The sequence below is a fragment of the Eulemur rufifrons genome, chromosome 16 (genome assembly GCF_041146395.1).
Source record: "Eulemur rufifrons isolate Redbay chromosome 16, OSU_ERuf_1, whole genome shotgun sequence".
NCBI classification, from domain to species: domain Eukaryota; kingdom Metazoa; phylum Chordata; class Mammalia; order Primates; family Lemuridae; genus Eulemur; species Eulemur rufifrons.
Window position 1 is genome coordinate 52,304,007 of NC_090998.1, and position 22,646 is coordinate 52,326,652.

The following is a 22,646-nucleotide window of genomic DNA, read 5'->3' on the forward strand; positions in this document are numbered from 1 at the left end:
AATACAGTATAAGTATTATTTGCCCAGCGTTTACATTGCATTAGGTGTCATAAGTAATCTAGAGATGATGTAAAGGTATCCAGGAGCATGTGCGTAGGTAATCTGTGATTACTAAGCCATTTCATATCAGGGGCTTGAGCATCTGCAGATATTGGTATCCCAGCTGGATCCTGAAACCAATCCCCTGTGGATGCCAAGGGATGACTGTATTCTCAACACAGCAGCCAGAGTGATTCTGCTGTCTTCCACTGGAAATGCTCCACGGACCTCCCCTACCACTCAGAGAAAAAAGGGTTCCTCGGGACCTACACAGCCCTCCTTCTTCTGCTTTGATGGACCCCCCACCATGATGTCCCCCACACTTCCAGCTCCAGCCTAACACCCTCCTCACTGTCCCTTTCACTTTTTTCTACCTCAGGGCCTTTGCATTTATGTACTCTTCTCTCTGCCTAGAATGCCCCTCTTCCGGAGATTCCTGTGGCTTTTTCCTCAATTCCTTTAGGTCTTTATTCACGTGTCACTTTCTAGCGAGGCCTTCCCTTCCTACCCTATTCAAAACTATGAGACCCTCCTTTTATGCTTCCTATCCTCCTCTTAGGCATAATTTTCTTTGTGAACACTTAAATCACTATACACATTCTATATGTGTTAGCATAAACCTTATTTTCCTGCCTGATCTAAAAATGCTGATAATAATGACGTTGACCTCACAGAGTTGCTGTAAGGACTCCATGACTTAGTACAAGCGCCTAACACTGTGCCTGTTACAGAGTAAGCATTTAGCAAGTGCTGATGTGCTTGTGCTTTCATGCCCCGTAGCACCTAGCCCAACGCCCGACGTGCAGAAGATGTCCTTCCAGTGCTTTTAAACAACAAACGGCCTAACTGGCAGAATCAGCATCGCCATCCTTGTCTTTATTGTGGAGAATCCACACGAGCGAGAGGCAGCATGATACCAAAGATCTGCCCACGTGAAGAGTCTGAAGTCAGCTCGGACCATTATCACCACTCAGCTAGGTCTTGTTTGAGAACGGCGATCTGAGTCAATTTAACTCCAGGAAAGGTTCTGAAAAATAGAATAGTTTTCCCCCAGAGAAGAAGCTGTTACATGAGAGCATAACCTTTAAAGTGTACTCAGTAATAATGCCTTCTGAAGCATTTATGCAATTAGATGTATTTCATTAATCGTGTTTTCTGAGCAGAGCAATTTGAAAGAACATGTTCCCTTCTGTCTCACTCTGTCATGTTCTCATCAGCTCTTTCACAAATTAATCTGAATAAAAGCAACTTCCCCTCAGCGGTGAGTTAAAATAAGACACTGTTCACATGATTATTACTTCATTGTGCCTTTACGCACATTCCTCTGTGCTTTTTAATTATATATAATTACCAGGGAAGAGGGAGTAAAATCTGTTTAATCTAAAATGAAACATGCTAAATAGATAATGTTTCCAGTTCCTGTTTTTTTTTTTTTTTTTAAGGTATAAGTCTAAATCAGGGAGATCATGTTCAAGAGTGTAGACTTAGATCTTACAAAAAATGCAGGCTACATGATAGACTATTTATTTCATGTACATGCTATTACTTTTTAAAAATTGTCATGCAACTTAGAGACTCAAGTAATGACATCTGGGGTGCAATTATTTCAAATGCCATTTTTTTCCTCCTTATAAAATAGTTGCAATTAACTGCAAACAAGAGTTAAACTTGATGGTAGCATATGGTGACTTTGATATGACGATATGTTTTTACTGCAGTTTTCAATGTGTATGTTTCTGATGATGAGCAATTTTATTAAAGCCTGTCAGAGTGATCATATTATAATGCATAACACTGCTCAAGAGGCAGCCCAGATCAGTGTTAAATCTTAGGCCCTGGAGACAGACTTCCTGCACCTGAACCTAGTTTTATCTTTTGCATTAGCTCTGCCATTATAGGCAATTTACATAACTTCTCTGTACCTCAGGAACTTCACCTGCACTGCAAGGTTACAATAGTAGGTATCTCAAAGTGTTGTTGTTAGAATTAAATGAGCATATATAAGGTACAGAGAATAGAGCACTCAATGAAAGTTAATTCTTGTTATCAGTTACAAAAGGCAAGGTCATGCAACAGTAACAAATAACTGCAAAATCCCAGTGGCTTGAAATAACAGTGGTTTGTTTCTTGCTCAAACGACATGTCCCTCAAGGAGTAGCCATTTTATCAAATGCTGCCAGTTGCTGTGGCAGAAGTGAAGATAATTCTGGAGGGCCTTGCTCCAGCAATTAAATGCTCCAGGCTGGAAGTGACACTGTCACTCTGCTCCACTAATGGAATGGCACTCCGCTCTGCTCTAACTCATTGGCCAGCATTCGTCACTGGGCCGCACTCGACCACCTGGAGGCCAGGAGGTGCAATCCACAACGTGCCGGAAGGCAGAGAGCCAGCATCTTTGGCAAACAGCACTTGTGACACCCGCAGTTTCTGTTGTTGTTTTGCTTCTGCAGGAAAAGCATTTGGCGTTAGTGGTTTGAGTAGCCTTAACCTTTTGGGTTGCTGGCTGTCACTGCTGGGGATAAAGAGCTGCAAGCTTCTTTCTGGGAAGGGCTTCAGGAGGATGGAGAGCGGGGGTGTCTCAGAGGACAGCAGGCTGAGCAGAAGGCTCTATTTAGCTGTTGCATGCCAATCAGAGCCACTGAGCCTTCTGCAATAGAAATGGTTTAGAAATGTTCTCCATTAAAAAAAAAGGACTAGTTCTAGCATTTTAAACATGTCAGCTGAAAGATAGCATTAGAAATAATGTTTAGACCCCATCCCCCCATCAATGTCCACCTCCTCTTCAAAGCTTTGCGTGGTTTCCCAAAGCCTGCTTGCTCTTAGAGGTGGTTTTATTTAGACTTTCCCAGGCTTGCATTTGTTTGTTTGCCTTGAATTTTTCTAGGGCCATCCAAACAAAAACAAATGACTTAGAGTTAGCTCTTGATTATCTATGCAGATGTTTGGTGATCTTACACAATGTGTATTTGCCTTTGATTGGGCTTCTTCTCTCATTCTGTGGCCACATCCCTCCCCTTTCCCCTTCCAAACTCCCTCCAGGCTCCTCATACATAAGCAGATCCACCCATCTGATTGTCCTTTGGTCTCTGTTCTGTCCAGTCCTTTCTCACATGGGCTGGGTTCCTGCTTGGGGGTGGGGGAGGCCTGGGTTTTTGGTTTCCCTTTAATCCTGAACTACCTTGATATTAATAATTATTCTGGGCTTTCCCACTGCTGTAGCATGGCTGTAAGAAAGAGGGGTGCAGTTCAGATTTCAGCAGTCAAGACCGGTCTGAATGAGGGAACACAAAGTAGATTCTTTTTCTATAACAATATTTCTGGAAAGGTCCCACAGCTATCGCCTCTCCTAATCCCCACCTGCCATGGGAATAAGGACCCCCACGCCTTTGCTCACACAGTGCTCCCACCAGCCTGCACTGCTCTCTCTGCATGGGCTTTGGAGGCAGAAATACCTGCATTGGAAGTATGAACCTACCATTTATTAGTGGTATGACTTAGGGGAAATTACCCACCTGCTCTGAACTTTGATTTCTTCCTCTGCAAAGTAGGGTTTCATGACACTTAATGTGAAAAGCTGTTGTGACAACAATATGAGATAAGACATGTCAGTTCTTGCCATAGTCCCTGGCACATTAAGCTACTAAATTAATTGTGGTTGTTATTAATTAAGACCCAGATTAGGTTTTAATCTCTTCTATGAATTCTAACCTAATGACTTTGTATCCTTCTATATACAATGTCTTAGTTTTCGCTTTTAACAAATCTCTTATAACAAATAGACCCAAATCGTATTGGCTTAAATGTAGTAGAAGTTTATTTCTCATATTACAGTCCAGAGAGGAAGTTCTAGGTTGGGGGTGGGGGGAGGTGGCAGGGGGGTGTCTTTGCTGTGTGGAGTCATTTAGAAACTCAGAGTGATACCTGCCCTGCTGTCCCGGACATGTCCTTCTAGTCATTGTCTGCCATTTCACCCCGAGAGAAGGGGAGAAACACAGAGGAGCACAGTGGGACGTGGTACAACCTGGGCATGTTGACCCTGTCACAGTCCACCGAGAGAAATTCATCGCAGGGCCATGGGCCTCTTCACGGGAGGCTGAGCATGTGGTGCAGCCAGGCTTGCAGATCCGCCTACTGTGAGGAAGAGGAGAGGGGATGTGGGTGGTCAGCTGCCTTCTCAGGCTCAAAACCTTTTCATCTGTGTTGAGAACATCCTCTCCACTAACCTATCAGCTCCTTGAATCAGACAGAGACCTTGTCATAACCTTAACCTACAAAATTATGTTCCGTGACGACCACGCAATATCCATCCTAAGAATGCTTTAGGAATTGAGCTAAATGAATAAGACTATTCTTTGTCCAAATATCTCAGATCTGGTCTCCACTGAATCTGAATATTACTTTGGAGTACAATGAAGTCAAGTGCTGACATGTTGAGTTAGGGATTTTATGTCTTGGACAGTTCATTCTTTGTAACAATTCAGAGACAATAACAAGAAAAACACAGTGTTTTACAGTGATATGTGGATTCCATTAGCAATTCCCATCACTAAGTTATTCATTTTAATTATTTACTGATACATTATAGGGTACCTTAATTTCTCTTCTTTCAATCATTTTTTTTTTTTTTTTTTTGAGACAGAGTCTCACTCTGTTGCCCAGGCTAGAGTGAGTGCCGTGGCGTTAGCCTAGCTCACAGCAACCTCAAACTCCTGAGCTCAAGCGATACTCCTGTCTCAGCCTCCCGAGTAGCTGGGACTACAGGCATGTGCCACCATGCCCGGCTAATTTTTTCTATATATATTTTTAGCTGTCCATATAATTTCTTTCTATTTTTAGTAGAGATGGGGTCTCGCTCTTGCTCAGGCTGGTCTCGAACTCCTGAGCTCAAACGATCCGCCCACCTCGGCCTCCCAGAGTGCTAGGATTACAGGCGTGAGCCACCGTGCCCGGCCTCAATCATCTTTTAAAATCACAGATTCATATATATTCTTAAAGAGCACTTATGAAAATAAGTATAGTAGATAAATCATAAATTTTTAGGGAAAAGAATAGGGTGAAAATATCTTACACTTTTGAAAAACCTATAATTTTAACCTAAAAGTCTAATAAAAACACGTTTGCATTGCTAAGCCAATTTTCTTACTTCAATTATGATAGAAAGTACGCAGATAGGAACCAAGTATGAGGCAGATCACTAGATTGGGTATAAATAACAATAAAGCAAAACAAAATACTTTAAATTTCCACTACTGTAGACACTAGTGCCAGTTAAGTCACTGTCTTTTAGCCTTCAACCCACCTTTCTCTTCACTACTTGGTGATGTCAACAGGCTTGACTCTGCAAAGCACTTTTTGCTTTGCTGGCTGCTTCCTTAGCCTGCCCCTGCCTGTTGCATGGCTGGAGACTACAGGGCTGGCAGGGGGAGAGGGGTCTTCCTTCTTTCCCTCTGTTCCTGTTCTTGCGTTGTGGCCCTAGCAAAGCTTCTTCATCCAACAGTAACGGCAATTCCATTCAGTGGCAGCCGCTGAATCCAGCTTGCAGTTTTCCAACACTCATGAAATTGGCCTCCCGACATCCTTTAGAGATGTCGGCAGCAGCCAGTTGATGCCCTTTCTTCAGGGCCCTGGGCCCTGGGACTCTGGAACTCATCCTCCGAGCTCAGAGAAACCAGCACCAGCCCAACAGCTGCCCCTCCAAGGAGGTCGGAGTGTCAGGTCCACGGTGCCCCACGGCAGAACTGCTGAGTTCTAATTATTCTAACTTCTTCCCTTTGTTCCTCCTAAGATGGGTGGCTGCTTCCTGCAACTGTTATCTTCATGTCACCTTCTCTTTTTGCCTTTTCAGTTTTTTAAATACCTTAGTTAACAATTTTTATCTTCTCTCTGTTAAAATCACTGGTGGTTTCTGTCTCCAGACTGAGCCCTGATTGATACAATACTTGAAGTTCTTTCAACAAGCACGAGGACCAGAACGCTATGTATTTGAATCACACCTGTTTAACTGCTTGTAGATTTGGATTTTTAAAAAATTAGTTGGATGATATACCCTTTTACTAAAAGTTATACTTAAAAGAAACAGCTAAATCAGATTCACTTCTGCATTTGGTATTTGGATGAGAACTTGAGAATGGGTAGATCTTTTTGGATAGGCTTTGCCGTTAATTCTATTATCTTTTCCGTGCCTCATTTTCTCCTCACTGTACTGGGGGAAAATAGTGCCTGTTACCAGGTGACCTCTACAACGCCTTCAGATAAGTGAAGTATAGGTCATATTATCTGGCTAGGGACAAAGTGACTCATAGATGGGAACTTTCCTGAAATGCTGACATTTTTAATTGTTTGTTTGATGGACATGTTTCTAAAATACCAAACTTACTTCCATGAATTCTTGAGCAGAATATGCTAAGTATTAATACAACTGCTGTCGGAAAGTATCCAGCCATTGTTAATGTAACAAGAACATATTACATGGCTGGATAGTTTGGACAACCCTCATATATTTAGAATTTTTTATTCACTCAGGATCATAATTTTTACCCTTAATGTCTGCTCTGCATTAGAATACATTTTTCTCCTTAGGGGTCATTGGCAGATAGAGGGGAAACTTCCCTAGAAACAAAATAATCCCAGACTCGTTATAATAATGAGGAAGGTCATGAGACAATAGCATCAACTATGGGTTATAGCTATTGAAATCTTACGAACTGCCAGCTGCTCTTCCAGACTTTTTAATGCACATTATCTCATTTAATCTTACAATATCTATAAGGGATGTACCATGGTTATCTCCACTTTGCTGATGAGGAGACAAGGAACTAATATACAGCCCAAGATTCCACAGCAAAACTTGACAGAGCCAGAGTTAAAGTCTGTTTGACTCCAAAACCCACCCTCTACCTCACTGTTTCTTGTGATTTTTGTTTGTTTTTTATTTATACATTCATTTAGGAAACAAACACAGGACCAACCACATGAAAGTCTTGTACTCAGAACCGTGAGAATTGCCAAATGGAGTAAGACATGGCCTTGTCTTCAAGGAATTTACAATTTAGTAAGACTAGAAGATTTTAAAAAGTACTAAATTCCTGACTTTAATAGTAAGTAGCATGCAAAAAGTGTCCTAAGGGGAAAAGTGACCACAGGAGTACCCAGAGAGAGGGCAACACAGCCTGGAGCAGTCAGGGAAGTGTGGAGTCGGGAGGCAGAAGTTGGCCAGAGCATGGAAAGAATGGGGGCTGGGGTGGGTGGAAGGACGGGAGGAAAGGAAGAGAGAGGGCACACTTGGGAGAGCTGGGAGCATAGTGATGGGGAAGGTAGGTGGGGCCAGTTTGCCTGGAAACCAAGCTGCCTCTCAGAGACCCTTCCCATTCACTTCCACATTCTCTGCCATGTGCAAAAGCATTGAAGTTGGCCAAACTCTGACCTTCAAATGGATGAGACATTAAAACCTAAAAAGTTTAAGATAAAAATCTGCACACAGCCCTTACTATGTGCCAGGCACCGGTCTATAAGCGCTTTATTTTTCTAACAACGCTGGGAAACAGGCATTATTATTATCTCCATTTTACAATGGGGAAGGTGAGGCACAGAGAGGTTAAATAACTTGCCCAAGGTCAGCTAGGAAGTGGCTAAGCCAGGATTTGAACTGAGCTTGTCTGGCTCTAGAGTCTAATGGTCTTAACCACTATTATAAAATGCTTAAAACAAAAAAGATCATAAAGAAAATGTAAAGTCCTGAAACTTTCCCCTAATGCAAATGGTGCTCAGACTTCTCCTCTGGGTCCTGTCCCCGCCTCCTGCCCGCCCAGGCTGTCAGATCTCCTGTCTCCGGGAAGCCTCTTACCTACCCTTCAGTACGTGCTTCTGAGTATCTTTACTGAACAACATGTTCTCTCTAGGAAGAGATGCATATCTCAAATGGGTGCACTGAGCTCTCTATTATAAAACAAAACATGTGTCATCTAATATGATTTTGGACTTTTCACCCAAGTTGTGTCAGTCCTTTCAAGATTTAAAAAAAAAAAAAAAGCTGTCTGTGACTCTTTTCTTTATGTGTGTTGGCCTGGCAGGATTCTGATTTTAGAGGAAAAAAAAAATTGTATCTTTTCTGGATGCCAAGAATAACTGATGGAAATGAGGCAAGTGCAAATGGAAGGAGGTTTACTTACAACAGAAAAAAAAAATCAATGCAAATCGCAGCCTCACTATTAAGATTTAGAGAATCTAGTGGACTCCTGGAGGATGTTTAATTTTTCTGAACTACTCTCTCATTTGCTGAGATTTCTCTGGAATAGAATTAGAATTCAACATGCTTTTAAAATCAAACTGAGCAGGAATTTTTTAAATCTTTTTTTTATGATTCTGAAGGTAATTTAGTATATTGCACCTCAGGGTGCCTATTATTATGAACATTATATGGTTTCACAAGAACGAGTCTGATTATTTGAACTTTTGGAGTGTTTAGATTCTAGATAAATTAGAGTTTATCACATTCAGATTTTGCACAGAAGTTTTGGAGATAAAAGTTACTCCAGATTTTAGGATAATAAGAATAATAAAGAAAATAGTCTTTCATAAGCATAATTTAAACTCAAAAGGAAATCTAGAGATTGCCTAGTCTTGTGATCTTTTATCCTCTAGGCTCACACAAGACAAAGTGCTAGATCAGGAGGCTACCTAGCTTTGGACCTGAGTCTTAGGACTCCCAGCCCAGTGCCCTTTCTTGGCATCTAAATATTAATATATCTTACTAAGGATATATAAGGATAAGGATAAGGGTAAGATATATCCTTATCTTCTTGGCTCTGATATTGGCTCATCCTAAATGAGATGGTTTACCTGTCTGAGGTAAATAAAGATTTAAGAGTCCAAATCTGATTCAATGCCACCCACTCTTCCATCTTTCCCCCTAATATCACACTGAAAAAGTAAAAAAGTATGTTGTCGTCAGACACAGTAGTACTTCTATTCGAATCAGGAATGACAAAGTCATTTGCATTTTGCTTTGTCCACATGCTATGGTAATAAATGTGAAGGTTTTAGTGCTTATTTTGCATCTGCACCTGGACGCTAAATCTAAATCTAATTTTCTCTCATTGAACTAAGTAAGCAATATTTTTTTGGTAAAGTTAATTTAATGCATCGGAATAGAAAACCAATTAAGAGCACCTTTAGTCGAGCTGATGTAGACACTGGAGACTTGTAAAATCCACTCTTGGTTACCCACGCCTGGTACCACCCAGAGGGGAGAAGGCCCGGAGCGAAGTGCTTTAGGCACTTGTGCAAATCATTCGCCTTCACTGGTGTCCGTGACAGATCTGCTTCTCCCATAATCGTGCTGAGCAGTCAATACAGCTACCAAGAGGCTCCAGAGCTCTGCAATTGCTGCCTCGCAACTCTATTTGTTGTTTTCTAATTTACAGCCACGGCACTCAGCCTTATCAAGTGAAAGAACAGCTAAAAGGTCTTCCTTTTCTCTCTTAGTTCAAGCAAGGGCAGGATTAAGGTTTACAGTGATGATTTTTATTTTATATGATAACTCTACTTAAAGATTAGATCTCATGATATTCTTCTGGGTGCTATTTTACCCACTGGCCTACTGATCTGGTATCATATGAATTGCAAACTCTAGACAAAAGGGAGGTAATTTAAGGATACTGAACTGACCTAACCCACAATGTCAGTCAATTACCTGGTTCTGGTGGACCTGAGACAGATTTTTAGTACCTTGTTAGTGTGCAGGGGAACTGAGGCACTTTGAGAGGGAGTTTATTAATTTAACAGCAATTTCCTTATCCCATTGGCTTTATGCCAGCCCATTTATTCCGTTTAAGTACTTAAGTGTGGCTTTTCTCTCCAGCCATCTAATTTCTGCATGGGCATATGAGGTCAATAGCTGGTAAGTCCAGGGAAAATGTAGTCAAAATTAAAGCACCCCAACTTTGCCATTGTTAGTTGAGAAATGAAAGCAGCAGAAAAAAATGATCAATGAAGAAAGAACTGCATTTGGATAAAGGCAAGACAAGAAATATTATGTGAAAAGTCAAGTTCAAGACCCAGAATGGGATTGACTAGGAAAATTCTGCAGTATCAGTTATGGTTCTTTGGTTGCGAATAGCAAAACCTGAATAGTTAGCTAAGCAAAAGAGAAAATAAAATAAAGTAAAATGCAATACAATACAATAAATAAAACAACTTTAATTCAATTAAAAAGTATTGATTGGATACTAAAGTATCTCATTAGCATCCAGGAAGAATTGCTTGAGAGAGTTGCAATTCTTGAGATGATAGCTCCAATGACTCTCTCTCTCTCTCTGCATTCGCAGTATGTTTTTTTGTAAGTTTGTGGTATGTTTTGAATGGCTTAAATTGGATCAGGGGACCACCCTGGATCCATCAGCCATGGCAAGGGTGCTGCAAGACCTCATGGTTTAGATATGACTGCTGAGGGCTACCTCTGGACTCAGGGTAGATTCCAGAGAATCTGTGAAGCTATCCTCAAAAGTGTCTAAGGAAGAAGAGATCTTTCTTTGTTGGCTTATTCATTGAGTATTCACAGCATTTTTCTGGAAGTTTGCCAGTTGGACAGCAGAGTTGGAGGAAAGGGCCTGAGCATTAGTTTCGATGCTAAAACATTGTCATTTGTCAACTTTGTGATACTGGCTTTACCGTGCCTCAGTTTCCTTATCTGTAAGATATCTACCCTAGTTGTCTTACAAAGGCATTGTGAGGATGAAAGGAGATAATAGATGTGAAGTGTAACTTGTGGCACGCCCAGACAGGCCTAAGCCTTGTTATGGTGCCACTCTGCAAGGAGTGCTGGTTATCTGGGTTGTCCATTCTGGGCACAGGAATCCTGACTGCACCTGGCAGTGTGGTCCACCGAATTCAGATACCTATCTAGAAAAAGCCTGAAATAATTCTTTACCTTGGGAGTTTATGAAGAGAAAATATTTGTATTAATTCAGAATGATTGAACCTAAGCTTTGGAGTGAGAACCACACTAAGTTTACTCAATAGCATACTATAACGTATAACCACCAATATGTGTAATACTCCCTTGGACTTCTCATTAAGAAGGTGATGAGAATATCTTTGATTGGGTCCAGTGTGAGTCTTTTTCTGTGTTCATCCATCTAATTCACTGGTGCTTTCTTCGTGTACCCAGTGAAGTTTTTGAATGAACTTTTTTCATAGTAGGGATTCCTATAACAACTCCAGAGAATTCTCAATTTCTTCATTTCACTGTTCAAAGTGTGGCCTTGTAGTAGAATCTTCACCAACTTTTTCTGTTTCTCCAGCTGCTTCTGGTCTGAACTGTGCTGAGCTTAGGAGATTCTCCCTTCTGTGATGTGCTGTGTGGAACGTGTGCTGCTGGTGACTAATTGCTCTGGGTATAACTTCTCTGGGTGGTGTCCAGTTCTCCATCCTCCTGGAAACTGAGCCAGCTCTGATTTATATGTCTGCGAATCTCTGCTGAGCTGTGGAAGTAGTTATGGAGGGGGTTTGAGGGGAACTGCTGTTGGGAACCGGACAGTTTGCTATGGTTTCACACTCAAGAGCGAGTCACATGTTGGCTGCTGCTCAATGTCAAAATTTGGGCAGAGGAGCAGAATTAGGTCTTATCATATACAAATGTGATTCTAGCTAGAATCCACCAATTCTTATTACTGGCTAAATATAAGGCTGTGAAAATGGTTTCAAAGTTGGGAAGACGCCACCCTGAACATTCTCTAGGGCCTCAGTGGCATCTCTTGGAGCTGTAGGTATAAAGATTTACATACACTCTGTCCTTTGGGGGATGGACAAGTCACTTCCAGATGGAAGTACAGTATTAAAAAAGGTCGTTCTTTTGAAAATCCCTCCAGTATTTTGCATTTAACCATTTAAATCACAGTGCCACCTTTGAGAACTTTCTAGGCCTTACAGAAGGACTGTAGCTCAGCAAGCTCTCCGGACACACTTGCATTCATGAGGCGTGAACAGCATCCGCAGGCTGAAAGAAGTGGGATTGTGGTGCATTTTGACTGGCTTCCTACTTTACCACCTTTCAGCCTTTCCCTAGGTAAATTCCATTTTTCACTTTCCCACACAACTCTGACAACTCAGTGTTGTCACCTCTCATGGAGCTTTGAGTCAGGCCCAAACTGAGGAATTGACAGAGAGAGAATGTCATAGTTGGACTAGTGATGTAGGAAGCCCAGTGAGAACCCATTCCGCTGCCACGGTTCTTGTCGTAAGTGGAGGAAAGGTACCACTAAAATCCTAAAACCATGTGGTTCCAAGACAGTTTTAATGTGACTCTGGCTTCCCCCAAGTATTTATTCTGCCTTTTGAAGCCCACAGTTTGTCACTCTGCATTCTGGAATGTGGAATGTGGGAAGAAAAGAGCAAGCTAGAGAACCCTTTGCGGGAATAATTTGGGTGTATTTACTTCTTGATTTGTTTTCCCAAGACATTCAGGTCAGGGGTTACACCTATTTAGTCCTAAGGTGGTTAAGGTCTGGCTAATCAAGAATGCGCTCTGCATTTCTAGTACAAGAGTAGGCAAGCATAAAAGAGAGGCCAGAGACGTATCTTAGAATATTCTGGCTTGTGTTGTGGTAACAAAACCCCTCAAATCTCAGTAATTTGCTACAACAAAAACCTACTTTTTGTCCAAGCTATATATCCATCATGGGCCAGCTGAACTTGCCACCACATTGCCTGTATCCTGGGACCCAGGTTGATGGCCCAGGACCTGTCTGGAAACACTGGTGTTGCTGTTACAGAGGGAAAGGAAACATGGTAAGCCACTCACTAGCTCTTAATGCTTCTGGTCATGGTGATGTAGGTGCTTCCTGCTTGAATTTCATTGACCAACATAAGCTCTTTGGCCACTTAGCGCTCCACGGATATGTTTCCTCCTCCTGCAGGAGGGCTACCACAGAGAGGGCCTCTGGAATATTTGGCAAGATTGTGATAATGCAATCTACCACACCCAAATGTAAATATTTAGTGACTTATAAAGATACATTTCAAATTATTAAAAGAATGAATAAAACAATGAGTGATGCTGGGAAAATTGGCTAATTATTTGGAAAAGTGAAATAAAATTAGATTGTTATTGCATGTCATGTGCAAAAATAGAATGGATTAGAGCTAAAAAACTAGAGGATATATAGATCAGTAACTCACAATACTGGGTGTGGAGGGCTTCTTTATGTATAAAACCAAAGGTGGAAACTATAAAGGCCAAGAATAGTAGAGGTGATTATAGAAAAATAAGTATGTAAAAAAGATCATAAACACAGTGAAAAGGTAACAACAAAAGAGATAGAAGTATTTCTAATTTAAATAGCAAAGAGTTAATATTACTACTGATAGAAGAGTTGTTACTGATCACAAAGAGAAGAGTGCTCCAGCTACTTGCTCTAGATGGCTGGTATCATGAAGCTACCCTACCTAGAACTGCCCTCTTTTGTCAATCACCTCAAACTCATTGGTTTTTCCAAAGTATCAAAAAAGTAATAATTAATGCCAATGCTATGGAAAAAGGAACTCTTAGAACTTCTAATCTTCTTTCCCAGAAAATATTGTAACTGTAGCTTCTGGAAACATTGTTTCCACGTCTGAAATATGACACAGAGGAGCAATTCTAACTCAAAATGAAGGATGGGACCTTCCCCAGAAACCTTCCTTGTTTTCCTCTCCTCCCCATCCAACTGACTCTTTCACCCATGAAGACCCACTGGTCTTTTCCATATATGGGGGAGTGCAGTGGATGACAGAGGAGGGTGATTAGGGCTCTGGAGTTCTCAGATTTCCAACTTTACTCCTTTTGTTTCCTAAAACATAAATTATTGATAAATGATCTCTAAGCAACTCTTGACCACTATCTCATGAAAAGTTCTTAAAAGCAGTCACATTCCAGCCTGGGAGTGTCCCAAGAACATATTTTGTTCCATCGTTTGTGCCATTAGATTTTGCTATCCATCTCTCCCAGGCATACTAGAGTCATAAGTGAAATGGTTCCCATATTAACATTAGCATCATCCAGATGGCAAGTGCTTGTTAGCCTCAAAGGAGGGCAATGGCCCCAGGCAGAAATACAGCCAGATGCTACCTTTTTCAGGGAAGTTTCTGGATTCCTTATAAGTACTCCAAGTTCCGTAGTGGCCTCCATAATTTCCCCCTTTCTTCTCTTAAATCCTTCTTTCCATGACTGCCCCAACCCACATGGATTCTACATCCTCATTCATGTCCAGCTAATACATTTCTCTTCTGTGCTCTGCAATTTGCTGATTGAATATTTGCACACATGTTTTGTGTTATTAATGCTCTTGTTTTATGAATTTTAGCCAGTCTACCTGGTGGTATCCCCCTACTAAGCTGTACGAATCTCGAAGGATGGGAATGGCTTTGTTTCCCATCACTGTTAGCACTTAGTACAATGTCTAGATCAATAAATAATTGCTGAGTGAATTTGTTGCTGTTTTCTCACCTTGAGGGTAAGCAGTGTCTCAGCTAAAGCCAAGCCATGGCTTGGGTGGACCAGTGATTGCTGATTCCCAGAGGACTGTCTTCTAGGGTCTTCTGTTGGGCCCTTCTGGCAACCAGGATATATTGGGGGATCAATGAGAGGATTGATTTTGCACATTTGCACTGTGCAAAAATCTCATGGACCAGCATGAGTGAAGGTAGAGTGATAGAAGCTGAGGTTAGGGGGAAGACGCACAGATTGTGCACACTTCGAGGGTTACCGTAAAGACATCTTTACTCTTAATAGCATGGGAAGCTACTGGAGGACTTTTAGCAGAAGAGTGACATGAGCTGACTTCTTATGACAGGGTCACTCTGACTGCCAGGTGAAGAAGAGACCAAAGTGGGGAAGGGCAGGAGACAGGAGATCAGCTGGGAGGCTATTGCAATAACCCAGGAGGGAGATAGGAGACCTGGGTGGTGGCAGAGGAGTGAGGAGCAGTGGTGAGATCTGAAATCCAGCAGCATTGCTCATGGCTCATGGATTGCCTATAAGGGGCAGGGGATGAATCAAACAACTTTGGCCTAAGTAAGGAAAAGGATGGGACTGCCATTTCCTAAGATGGGAAGGTGGAGGAGGATAGTGGGGGCAAAGGGTTTGGTTATATAAGTGTTAAGTATGAGTTTGAAATGCCTACTTGATAGAAATCTGAGTAAAAGTGTGGAGAAGGTGCTCACATATGTGACAATATATACAGTTCATACGGTTAGAGACAAAGAAACAGCTTTGATACATACACACTATGTATACACACATATGCAGACATACACATAAATGTATACATTAATACATTCACACATATGTGTGTGTATATGTGTGTGTGTGTGTGTATATATATATAGAGAGAGAGAGAGAGAGAGAGAGAGGGAAATTGATTGATTTTAAGAAATCCTGGGTGTCTTACTGGACAACCGGAGGGACAGTGGCTGCACATCTCTCTTTTCCTTTAATCTGTCATTTCAGGTGCGTTCTGTCCTGGGTGTTTTTCACATCTGGAGAGTTTTGCTTCCCTACCCCAGTGGCCCTGCACCCATCGTTCAGCATTGCTCTGAACTTCCCAGGACCACTCTTTGGCTGGGGTAACAGAAGAGGGGTTGAGGCAAGCGTCAGTTGTGCTCTGATCAGCATCTCTCAGCATTTTCTTAACAGCTTTATGAAGATATTATTCACATACCATACAATTCACCCACCTAACATGTACAATTTAATGGTTTTTAGCATATTCATAGAATGTGCAAACATCACCACAGTCAATTTTAGAATCTTCCATCATCTCAAAAAGAAGCCCAATATCCTTTAGCTGTTGCTCCCTACCCTCCAGCCTGTCCTCAGCCCTCGCAATCACTAACCCACTTTCTGTCTTGTAGATTTCCCCGTTCTGGCCATTTCATATAAACAGAATCATGCAATATGTGGTCCTTTGTGACTGGCTTCTTTCATTAGCGTAGTTCCTTCAGTCAGGTTCATCTGCATCACAGCAAGTGACAGTCATTTGTCACAGCCGCATATTCCATTGCACGGGATATACATCCACTCATCACCTGATGGACATTTGGGTTGTCTACCTTTTGGCTCTTTATGAATAATGCTACTATTAATATTTGTGTACAAGTTTTTGTGTGGACATATCCCTCAGTATTTCCATAATCTGCTGGAATCTCTGATCACATCAAGGGCAGAATAAACAGAAGGGAGTTAAATGAAGGGAAGGGGTTTCAGTTTTATGCATATGAAGCACAATCTCTTGTTTACTATAAAGAGTTCCTTCATAGTACTCCTAATACTTCTGTGCCCACCAACCATTTTGTCCTAGCTGCTAAGAAAAGAAAGAGGGCAGAGAAAAACTCCAGAACCTATGAAATTTAACCACCTTAGTATCCAGCCTAAACCCACCTCTGTCCACTGAACCCTCCACTCACTCCCATGCACGCCCTCCATGTCACACCAATGTGGACGCTTGCAGTGTTTCAGATAACTGTAACTGATCACCAGCCCTCTCTGTTTCCTGCTCCCCCTGCTTGAGACTTGGCCACCTGCCAATCACAGCAGAGTATCCTAATTCCTTCAGCACATGTGTACGGGGTCCCCTGTGTGTGCAGCTCCAGCGTAACTATGATGCCAAAGTGAAAAGAACACAGTTGTTTCTCAGCTTGCCAGGCCATTGGGAGAGGGTCACAGCTCCGGACTTCTGATTTCACCCAAAGTGCAGCTAAGCCCTGTTGAATATGCAGGCCCTTATCCAGATCTTCAGAGTGGCTTCTGTCCACCCACCTCCCACAATGCTGGGGTCATGAACCAAGAAACTTCTTGGGGTGCTTGGAGAGGTGGCTTCTTACAAAAAGCTCTCCCAGCGCCTCCAGGACTTAGCCTCGATGACCGGGTGTTTGGTACTGCTCTCGCTGTGGGTTCCTTATCTCTGCCAGTCTTCTGCATTTCTGAAACTCCCACATAGGCAATGGTGTGCTGGGGCCGGTTTGTACCGGCTCTCAGGGGCTGACTGCCGCATCTCTTCCCAGCTCCATGGCCAGAGATATCACATTTGTAGCTTGCAATTGGCCATGAGAGAGTATTTACACCACAGGAATTGGTGAGTGCTGTGAATCACGGCTTGCTTTTTTCTTCTGGAGAGAAAAAACTGCACATTGGTCCCTGCTGCTCTGGTGTGGGAAAGAGAGCTATCTCCCTGTTTTTGATGGGCACATTGGTATATTTGGTTAATAAAAAATGGGAGAAAGATCAAGAATAGGAGGCAAGAATGACCAAAATTGAATTTTAAAAATTCTCCCCAAAGAGTTTCTTTCTTCCTCCTTCCCTTCCTTCCTCTGTCTTTCTCTCTTTCCCATTTCCTTTCTCTCTTTTTTCCTTGTTTTTTTCTTTTCTTTTTTTCTTCACTCAGGTGCTTTATTACTCTGCCCATAAACCACCAAACTGACCATTAAATGGTGTACAGACTTCTCCCTCCCTTGCCTCCTTCATTCTTTCCCTGTCTTTCCTCCCTTTCTCCCTCTCCCCTCTTCTTCCTTCTTCCATTCCCTCCTTCATTGCTTCCTTCCTTCCTCTCATGAGCCAGGCACTGTGCTGGCCTCTGGGATACAAAGATGCTAAGCTTAGCGTCTGATCACATCACTCCTTACAGCTCTTCTCATGCTTCTGTGTCTTTGCTCACACACTTCCCCCTGCCTTTCCCATTACTGGGCTGACACCTGGGCATCTGAGATGCTCTTCAAGTATCTCCCCTTGGGAACCTTTCCTGAGCCACGCAAGCACCTTGACTCGGGCCATCCCGTGCATCCCTATAATGCTGTGAATTAAAGACTTGATGATTCTCTCTGACTAAATTGTCATCTTCCTAAAACAAAAGGGAAAAAAACTACCTTTTTATAATGTATGATGTTGATGGTGGGCCGTATAGTTTTTAGTCTGTGTAGTTAATTCAATTTGCTCTTTGTGTGGCAGATCGCTCTGCCAAGATGCTTGAACACTGTGGCCGGGGACTGTGTCTCGTTCATCCTTGCAGCCTCAACACTGTGCCCGGCACACCCTAGGCAATGCGTGTGGCTGAATTGAACCAAATACTCAAGGCCCTCAAGAAAGGGAGAAGAGAAATTACATTTCCAGAGCACCTACTATGTGCCAGTCACTGTAGTAGGCACTTTTATATCTTATTAAACTCAATCCTTAGAGCTCCAGCCAGCTGCAAGGGAAGATGATTATGATTTTACTGACGAAGAAGATAGACTCCCTCACCGGGTGAGGAATGTGCTAAAGGTCACAGCCAGTAAATGACAACGTTAAGTTCAAACCCGATGACTCCACAGCCCATACTCTCCACAGCATGACAGAGCCTCCGAGGCTGGCTGTGATAAAGCGTCCAGATGGCAGACATCGATCCTTCCTGTGCTTTTAAGTTCACACAGATAAGTATTGAGTGTTAACTATGTGCTAAGTCCTGGAGATGCACAAATAAATGACACGGTGCTTGCTCAGCCTACGAAGGGAGATAAATGAAAAAAAAAAAATCACCAATGGTTTTAATAAATCAGGATGTTATGTGTGACACCGTGAAAGAATTAATAGCAAAACCACCAACCTTAGCTTCTGGGGCTCAGGAAATGCCCCCGGACATTGGTGCTGGGGGAGAGCATCTCTGGGGACCTGCAGGAGGCAGCCAGGTGAGCCAGAGGGGCGGAGAGAAGGGAGGGGCTGGTAGGCTCATTAAGGAAACGGGGACAGTGACAATCTCTACCTTGTAGGATTCTCGTGAGGACTGAATGAGTCCATGCAAGACCATAAAATAATGCCTGACACAAAATATGCTCTCAGTATATTTTAGCGGCTGTTACCATTATAGATTTTTCTTAGGTGAGCTGATAGTTTGGTGAAAGCTATCATAGAACCGTGCGGAATAAAGTAGAGATGGGCACATGACTCGTGCAAATCTGCCCAGAATCCTGAATCCGCCCCCTCTTGCCGCTCTCTGGCTTGAGCAAGCTGCTCAGCCTTCTGGCCTCAGTTTCTCCTCTGTACCTTCACAGGGTTGTTGTAAGGATTGAGTTAAAGCAGGTCAAGTGCTTAGACAGGCACCTGGCGGACAGTAAGCACCACAGCTTGTTGGCTGTTGGGGACACGAGGCGCTGTGGAAGCACACAGAAGGGACACAAGGACCAGACTGCAGGAGGAAGCGTCCCAAGGAGGCAAAGCTTGCCTGGCGTGGAAAGTGCCAGTTAGCCAACCAGCCTAGGACAGGAGGGACGGTAGACCAAACAGAATGACAGTGTGAACGCGCAGCAATGTGGGGTGGCTCCGTGAGTCCTGAGAACCAGAAGCAGCGGAAAGAGGCTGAACACGGCGCGTGAAGGCGACCGTGCCGTAGGTCTGGAGAAGGCGGGTGCGCAGCGCAGAGTGAGCGAAAGTTTGAACTTCGTGGTGGCGACTGCTTGGCTCTGTCTTGTGAATCTGAAGGGGCTGCCCTCAACTTCTTTCTTAGTGGGAACCCCCCAGAACATTCCTGGTATGTTGTTTGCCGACATATTCCATCCATCCGAGGCACATGGTGGTTTTTCCCTCTAGTTCTACGTCTCTGAGATCCCGGTGAGTCTTCCAGTTAATGTTGGCACAATCCCTGCCCACCTGTCCTGAAGGCGAAGTCTTCCAGAGACACCTTGTCTTTGCTTCAACCAGACATCAAGGACACTACTTTAAATTCTCTGGTTAAGGATTTGGGGCTACAGTGGCCATATAAATTCCAACAACAAAGCTGCACGAACAGCTTGTAGTTCAAATTCTCCAGGGAGGTTCGGCAAGGTTCAGGCACACAAGTTTTCTTGCTGCCCCTTTCTGCAAGGTGTGCTCATTTCTGACGTAAATGTACCCTGAAGCATGGCTGTTTCATGACCCAGCTTTATGTATGGTTTCCTATTATACTACCCATTGGAACACTGTTTTTTCTTTCTTAGGGTTACATGTATATTTCATAATCAAAAGCATCTCAGGTTCAATGTAAAAGAGCACTTGATTCCCTCGGGGGATGGTCTCCTTAACACCTACTGATTTCCAAAAGGAGAGTAAATGCAGAAGTGATGTTAAATGTGTGCTAACCTATCTTTCTTTACCCACGTGATACAGGGCTTAGTCCTAAAAACAGAAGCCACTTTATGTATTCCAGGCACACATGGTTTAGCACAGAATTAATGTTTTCATGGAAGAGCTAGGGGTGTAGAAATGAGGGAAGCTGCGGCTAGCGGTCAGGGGTGTTGTCAGTGGTGCTCTCAGCCATCTGCACCTGAGCAAGAGGCTCTCAAAAGCTTGCCTGGGAGCTGCTGCAAGTCTCCAGAATCTTAGAGAAGCTTCACTGACTGCCTCGATCTGCTGAGGCCAAGCAGGTGGTTCCTAACAGTTCTCTAGAAGCCCCTGAGAATCTCCCCTCTGCCTCCACATCTGCCTGCAGCCACCTCTGGAAAATAATAATGGCTTCTGGTTCACTTCTGCATTCCAAATCTCCACGAGCTCCTCTCACTGGCAAACTCTGCCCTGGACCGGTGTTGGGAAGGAAGTTTGAAAAACCGGGTTACTAGCCTTAGAGTGGTGGCGATGCCGAGTTGACAGCAGATCATCTAGCACACAGGAATAACCAGTGTCTTTTTCTGAGAGCAATTTGTTACTGCAATCTTTAAAAAAAGGACTCTTGGTGGAGCAGAACAGGGAGCAGGTGCCTTTTAAAGACCCCAGCAGACCACAACATTATTCCCATTTCTATTTTTGGCTTTTCTACCATCGATGACAGTTCATAAGACCCCACTGGGCCTGATTTAATGCCAATTGAATCATGAAATTTATCTGCTTGTGGCCATAAAAGCAAAATTCTGAGATTTACAGGTTCACATTAGCCTCATAAAGGGTAGAGGAAGAAATATATGATCTTGACTTTCTAAGGATTTATAATTGAGTCGGGCAGATGCATGAAGCAGTCCCATCTCCATCTCTTTCCTCTTTCTTGAGGGGCGTGCTCCTGGCAATGAGGGCTGAGCCACAGAACCGTGTCTGCTGCGATCGCCGTGTGGAGAGGTTCTGCGATGCCTGAAGGAGGTGGGCACACCAGGGATGGGGACGCAGCCAGCTGGAGCCTGGTGAGAGCTGGCAAGTTTCTTCTGCCCGGGGCAGGAAACTGTGCTATTTAGAAGTGTCGCAGCAGCCCCTGAAAATGTTAATCGGATTGCACACACAACCAAGGAAGAATACAACTGATCAGAAATACCTCTTAATAAGACAACTGCTGTGACCTATTGCAAAAGCAAACCAGTCCCTGCCATGTTCAGGCTCCGATATATTTCACTTGGTGGGTAATCTGTACCCTAAGCCCCACCTATTATTTCTGTTTGATATTTATTTTAGTCTGTTATTTGTTTGTTTTGACAATTACATTTAATTTGGATATTCATGAACAGGAGGGCCAAAACAAAGAAACAATGCTACTTTCCTGTCTCCGTACCTGTTTTTCTAAGCACTTGTAGAAATGAACAAGCAGGGACTCTATAGCAGGGGTTCTGCAAGCTACATCCTTTGGGCCAAATCTGGCTCGCTGCCTGTTTTTCTAAATAAAGTTCTATTGGAACAAGCAATGCTTACTTGTTTACATATCGTCTCTAACTACTTTCATGCTGAGCTGTGTAGCTGGGAGAGAGACCTGTATAACCCATAAAGCTTAAAATATTTACTATCTGGCCCTTTACAGAAAAGAAAGTTTTCCATCCCTTGCTGTTTAGGAATATAATTTCTTAGTACAATAATTCAATTCCACTTAAAGACAAATCTTCCCTTTTGAAGGTTACCTTCCTAATCCTCACTGTTTCTTGGCAAAAAGCATCTTTTGACATTGATGTCGACTAGGCTTGAGTTCTAATCCCAAGCTTCACAGGACATCTGACAACAGCTGAACAGAATTAGAGATAAAATTGTATTTGTATACTCCACAATGCCCCTTCCCCCAGTGTGTGCAAATTATTGAGAGTTAAGCATGTTGAGTTTTTAACAGAAACTCACAAAGAAGGATATCTGAGCAATTCTAAACCCAAATCATGGTGGCAGCACCACATGTAAATCTCATACCCATGACCAAGTCAGGGCAGTGAGAATTCACTTCATGGTAGGGAACATGGCTCCAAGTTATAATTAAGCTAATGGGTCATTTCAAATGTTTAGTCTTTTCTCTGCTTGATAAAAACAATAATGGGAGAAATTATCTAGCAGATGTACAAGTTAATCATAAACAACTTCTGGCTTCCTGTTTTCTAAGGACCAAGTGTGTCTTTCTGGTTGAGTACAGCGGGGCTGTGGGATTCCAGCCTGCAGTCTTACTGTGCAGGTCTCTTTCGAGAATGCAGAAGCACAAAATGCCTTTCTGCTTGAAGGCCAGCCCCGTGCTGTCTTGCAGACACTGGCACCGAGGGGTATTTCGTGCGAACATGGTAGATGGATGTTTCCCCACATGTTCTGGGCTCTACTGGATCTCTGATGTCATTTCCCACCCCTCAGACCATGGCTCACCCCAAGCACACTGTTCTTCATGGTGTTACTCAAACACACCAGC